This window comes from Euprymna scolopes, chromosome 20 (assembly GCF_053919585.1).
Source record: "Euprymna scolopes isolate OS-2025 chromosome 20, ASM5391958v1, whole genome shotgun sequence".
Classification (NCBI taxonomy): Eukaryota; Metazoa; Mollusca; class Cephalopoda; order Sepiida; family Sepiolidae; genus Euprymna; species Euprymna scolopes.
In genome coordinates this window covers 114,648,496-114,654,495 of record NC_136501.1, presented here as the reverse complement: position 1 = coordinate 114,654,495, position 6,000 = coordinate 114,648,496, and the positions used below count along the sequence as shown (strand labels likewise).

The 6,000-nt window shown below is 30.9% G+C and overlaps 1 protein-coding gene across 6 annotated transcripts in view; it reads left to right on the top strand.

Moving 5' to 3' along the window:
• Positions 1 to 443: 443 nt before the first annotated feature.
• Positions 444 to 6,000, top strand: part of LOC145241576 (ankyrin repeat and IBR domain-containing protein 1-like) — a 575,864-nt gene continuing 570,307 nt past the window's right edge. For 2 of the 6 annotated variants that reach the window (XM_080104665.1, XM_080104657.1), the window contains exon 1: positions 444 to 649. The gene's annotated coding sequence lies outside the window, so the exon portion shown is untranslated. The remainder of the gene's footprint in view (positions 650 to 6,000) is intronic. The other 4 variants (XM_080104666.1, XM_080104658.1, XM_080104660.1 and 1 more) reach the window with 2 other exon arrangements.

The window sequence follows — 6,000 nt, the reverse complement described above, 5'->3', positions numbered from 1 at the left end:
AAAAATTAAATTTAAAAGTTAAAATTAAAACACGATGCAGTGAGGGAAAGGGATTATTGGAGGGAGAAAGAGCACGGTGAAATGAAAAAAAAGAAAAAAGAGGGTGGATTACGGTGAAGAAAAAAAGAAAGAGAGAGTGGAGGAAAGGAAGGCGAATTAATATACGAAGGGAAAGAGAGGGAGAGGGAGAATTAGTACATGACGAAAGGGGCGAGAGAGGGTGGTTTAGTATAAGATGTAGAGCGAAAGAGAAAAAGGAAGGGGAAAAGAAAGAGAGAGATTGCAATGTCGGTAAAAAAAAAAAAGAAGATATTTAGCATCAGAGAAACGACGGTAGCTGCCTTCTTCCTCTTTCGTCTCGTTTTCTGCCATCTTCCCCCCCCCCCCACTCTCCGACATTGTCGCGGTCGTCTCTAACCCCCATCTTTCCCCCACCCTCGGCCACATTGAATGACGGCTGCTCCTGCTGATGCTTTTTTTTTTTCTCCTTCTGTGGCCACAACTAAATCTAACATAACAACGTTTATTCCACACATCATAACATCGTGTTACTCGGGAGTCTATAAATGCGGGTGTGTTCGCTTTCTTCTTCCTCCTTTATTAAAAAAGCAAAAACAAAACAAAAACAAAAAGCCTTACTTAAAAATTAGTAAGTATTTTATTTCTTTACTAATTAATAACTATTAAACGCATTGATGTTTTATGTTCTTATAATTTTCTCTTTTGTTTTTGGCATTTTGATGCCACTTTATAGCAATTTTTCCTCTCAGAACTTTGTCCGTTTCTTTTTTTCTTCTTTTTTTTAGAATGTCGACCCATGTCATTCGATTTAATTTACTCCTCTCTCTGTCTATGAAAAAATTTGGTAAAAAAAAATTTAACTCGCATGTTAAAAACACATTTCTTTTACTTATTCGGTATTTTTAATTCGTTTTTTGTTTTGTTTTTCATTTAGACACTTCAGCTATATTAAATAAACATGTACTGAATTAAAAAACAAAAAAATCAGTAGTGCTCAGTACAGTATGTATGTAGAGCTTTTAGAAGTAAAACGATGTAAACATCAGAAAATGCCTTTTTCTGATGTTTACATCGTTTTACGTACATATTTCCATAAGCAACAAGCGTGTTTAAAAATCTATATAAAAACAAACGGTATTGTTGTCGATTAGCATCATCGGCTAAATTCTCCCTCCCTCGAATTAGATTCTACTTTGTTTAGGCGATTACGTGTGAAAAGTAAAACCATGAAAAAGTTTGGCAGAATTTAGGGTAGGGGATCAGTTTCGCATTACCCTTACCCATTTCTGTTTCACACTAGTATTGTATTACTATTAATTATTTGCTATGGGATATAAATTGTTTTTATGGTAAATTTTTACGACGTGCCCCAGCGTATTATAAACGCCTCAACCTCCCCAAAGAACGGCTTTCGGAATAAACACCCCCAACCTCGAAAGCCATTCTTAACATGTAGAGGTTGGTTGGGTGTCTATTCCGAAAGCTGTTCTTAACATGGGCTGGTTGGGGGTGTTTATACTACGCTGGGGAAGGTCGTAAAAAATACCTTTTTTTTATTTTTTATTTTTTTGAGTGGGGTACTTTAGCGATTGCATCTGGTTTTACTATCTTATCACTCGTGTTTAGGGTTAGTGGTAAAAAAAATTCATTGTACCGCACTGAAATAATAACGCTATTATTTAGAAAGCCATTTTTAACATGGGGAGGGTGTTTTGTAACTATTTTATACTTTCATCTGACAAATTTAATTTAATTTAAAAAAAAAAAAAAGATACCGTAAGACTTGAATTAACTTGAAAACTAGCGCGGTAATCAAAATTAGTTAACAATCCTGAAAAGTTGGATTTCCCGGAAATGTGAGATCATTTTACGTTAAATTTATCATGACCCCTCCCCCCCACCATTCTAAAATTCTTATTTCCGTTAAGTTTTTCAGGGTGTTTGCACGTTATTGGATAACTTTTTAATATCAGGTTTTTAGAAATCCATTCTTAACATGAAGGCGGACTAAGGGTGTTAACTATTCTGTACTTTCACTAAATTTGTTGAGCCTTAAGAGGAATAAATAAATGAAAAATTGGTGCTAGTGCACTTATTGATCCGCGCTATTTTTAAATAGTATTTTCAAGTTTAATTAAAGTTTTACGATACCTGTTTTTATTAAATTGTTAGGTGAAAGTACAGACCTACACCTCTCCATGTTAAGAATGGCTTTCTAAATGTTTTTATTTCAGCACGGAACAATAAATGCATTATGAGTACTGAAAAATTTAGTCACAGAATTTCATCTTTATTTTTTACGATAGTAAAATAAAAATACCCGTAATCGCCTAAAATAGTAGAATCTATTTTCTGTTCTTTTTTAACTGCGGATAATAACTTATACATTTTTTTTAAATCTTATGTGGGTTTCCTTTATTTACCGTTTTCTTATTTCTATCTCCCTTTACGTTCATGTTTTTCTTGTTACTCGACTTAATTCTTCGCCTGATATCGACAGGTCACATGTACCATGTGTATTTTTCTAATTGCATTTTCTGTTTTTGTTTTTAAAGAGAATGCATAATGTATTTAAAATGTCATTTATGTAAACTATATTTCTTGAATAAAATACGAAGTATCTCATTTCCATGAGTTTTTTTAACACAAGGAAGACCTTATATTCATTTGTTTACATAAATTTCGACTAGCCAACCAATATTTGGCCTTTTGTTTTACTTTTCGGTAAAAACCGACATAAATTGCTTGATATTTCATTAGAATTTGAACCAAACTGTTTTTCCTTTAACCTAATCTAACCCTAAGTTTAGTTTTAGCAAAAGTCGGCTTGGTTCAAATTCTGTAGAAGCACCAATAAATTTTAAAACGAATAGTGTTGGTAAATTAGTAAAAATCATAATTTATTTAGTTTTACCTACTCATTTGCATTAAAAAATAAATATGTAATATAAATTATAAGCCTTTAAAGTTCTGTAAATATCGGATTTGAGCAAAGTAACGTTAACAAAAACAGCAACTTTCAGATTCGATATTTGCGGAACTTTAAGAGCTTATAATTTTCGTTAAATGTTTATTTTTAACGCAAATAGGCCACAATGAGTAGGCAACGCAAAAAAAAACAAACAAAAAAAAACAACTTTTTTATTAATAAACATTAGTATAGGGTAAAATAAAAAAGATCATTTTTATTTTACCATTTAGTTTTTATTTTTCGTATTGGCACAGCGACTTTGGACTAATAATAATAAACCAACGATTGGAGACGTGAGTGATTCTATAAAATAATCAAATTCTTTTGTCTTCAAAAACCACAACAAATCCCTTAATCATCAACAGTAGCAATAGTTCTTGAAGAAGCCGAACCTGGGGATTATTCCAGGGATCCCTTTAATTCCAAGAACAAAGTGCCAGCGAGCTACGTCACCAAAATATTTTCTTAATTTTGAATGAGTGGTTATTTTTCATTTACTATTCTGGGTAAATTTGTGGGTTCACACACACACACACACACACACACACACACACAAAGTAAAATCTCATTCTAAACTTTTTATGCGAAAAATTTTATGAAAAGAAAAACCTAAAAAAAAAAAAATTATAATTAGACTGAGGAGTCAGTATCTGAAATTTAATGCAAAGTAATCCCCATTTCGGAGCCATTTTAATTTTTTTGAGCAGTTATTTTTCCTACAGACCCTAAGTCCAAGTGGCAAGGTTGTAAAATAATATGTAATCGCTTAAAAAATTACTTCCTGAATCTCACATAATTTATCTTCTATAATAATAATAATAATAAAATGGTTAACTGCTCTTGGAGCGGTGCGGTGCGGTCGGTGCTCTATAACGCTAACTAGTATGAACTGGAAATAAACAATTTTACGTCAAACTCAAAATCTATATGCGAAACTGATCACCCTTTAAATTCTGACTTTTTCCCCTTTCCACAAAGTCTTTTAGCAGGGTATTTGCACGTAATTTCCTAAGAAAAAGAAGTAGCATCTAACTTTTATTGGAAGGAGTTTTAGCTGAGGGTGTTTATCTACAATAAATACGATGTTTTTGTCTTTACGTGTTTTGCTCTGTTATCGGTACTTCCATTCTTTTAGGTTAAATAAATAAATTTAAGTTTAGTTTGAAGAAATGAATAATATCATAAAAAAAAAGACAAGATGGCTTTTTCGGAGTCAGGCGTCAGAAAGGAGGACTAAATTGATTTATTAAAGATCGAACCGTTAATCGATTATTATAAAAAAAGTTAGTTTAAACTCTTGGGCGAATATCAAATTAATGTTTGGGTTTTTGTTTTTTCAACGATCTATAAAAAAAATAAATAACATTAAGGTTATATTCGGCCGTTTTAACCGTTATTGTTTGTTTTTTAATTTGCCATGTTGCTCTTATTTTTATTGTGGTTAATTTTGGGGGGCTACTTTTACAGAACCCCATCCCTCACGGCTTGGCTCGGTAAAATCCGTCAACAACCGAAAATCAACCACTCAAAATGAAACCCAGGTTATTGAAACGGTAAAAAAATGTATTTTATTTTTACTGAAATATTTTCATTGTTGCATTGTATTTTCTCTTGTGAGATATATCTTTTTATTTATTTTTGTAATTTTTTTCTAATGAAATAATGTGTTTTATTTTTTTTTTACAACTTATAAAAACAAATAAACTGTCTCCGTAAAAACACTAGAAAATAATAATTACAGAATTAAATAAAGAAAGAAACAATCATTTACAAAATAAATAAAACGCAACAATTTATGTATACTAACAAAAAAAAAAAAAACGATTTTTGTTTTCCGTATTATGAACCCGGATTTCATTTTGTATGATTACCTCTTTTCTATTGCTTTGACTCGTTACTAGATTTTATAGGGCGAGAGCAGCCGTGGGGGATGATCTGTACAAGCACAATAAATATTATAATCATTTGTCATGAATGAACGTTTTATTTACTTGTAAATGGGCATGAAGGACATTGAACCCGACTTCCGCTTACTTTCGTAAGTTTTAAGCTATTTGTTTTAACGCACAAGTTTTATAAGAAATGTTGGTACTAGTACTAGTGTACTACGTACATTGATCCGTGCTAAAATAATGTTATTTAGAAAGCCATTCTTAACATGAAGGGCGTTTTGTACCTGTTCTGTACTTTAACCTTACAATTTAATAAAAAAACTTTAATTAAACTTGAAAATACTATTAAAAAAAAAAAAAACACAGCGCCGATCAATAAGTGCACTAGCACTGAAATGTTCACATAAATTTAAATTTCATTGAGAACTTTGGGTACTTTTGAAGAATACGGGTTGTGTTGAAATAACAGCTATTATTTCAAAATACATGGGACTTTTTCTGTAACTGTTTTATACTTAAAAATATCGCAAAACTTGAATTTAATTTGAAAATACCACACACACACACATATATATATATATATATATATATATATATATATATATATATAATAGCGCGGTCCGTATTCTACATAAGTACATCACAGAAGTGGGGTTGAATGGCCTTTGTACCTTTTTTTTTTTTTTTTTCACTAAGTCATTTTTTTTCTGTAGTTATTTTATTTTAAAACCTGGTTTCTAACGCAAGTCAGATACGCGCTTCCGCTTCAGTTCTGAGAAACTTTGAAGAAAAAAACATTTTTTTTTTTAATTTTATTTTATTTTTTAGAGTGAATATATTATCATTATTTAGAAATGCCATTGTTACAAGTAATTGAATCAAACTCCTTAAAAAGGATATTAAAAAAAATCAGGATCGTTTGATTTCTTCCGTGTCCAAAATTACAATTGTCACGTACAACGCGTTTTTATTTTTAATACAAAACAACTAAAATTCTCTTCGTTTATTTAAAAAAAAAAAAAAATCAAAACAATTAGAAAATTTTGATCCTCAAGCTAAAAGATCAAATCTTTCCTGATGCAACGACAGTCTTTCTTTAAGCAATTAAAAAAAAAA